The following is a 333-nucleotide window of genomic DNA, read 5'->3' on the forward strand; positions in this document are numbered from 1 at the left end:
TAATTCATTTCATATATTAATTTTTTAATTTAAAATATTTTTTTATATGTCTGAGTGCATTGCCTGCATGTATGTGAGTGCACCCATGTCATGCAATGCTTCGGAGGTCAGAAGAGGGCCTCAGATTCCCCTGAAACTGGAGTTAAGGATGCTTCATAGCACTATGTGGGTGGCTGGAAATCGAACCCAGGTCCTCTGCAAGAACAGTCAGTCCTCTTCACCACTGAGCCATCTCTCCAGTGGCTATATCTTAAATTTTTAATTATTTGATCATTTCACTTTTAAAGTTAAATATTTTAATTACTTGATTTACTTACTCCATTTGATAACTCA

Source organism: Nannospalax galili, unplaced genomic scaffold, assembly GCF_000622305.1.
Source record: "Nannospalax galili isolate Female #2095 unplaced genomic scaffold, S.galili_v1.0 scaffold298, whole genome shotgun sequence".
NCBI classification, from domain to species: Eukaryota; Metazoa; Chordata; class Mammalia; order Rodentia; family Spalacidae; genus Nannospalax; species Nannospalax galili.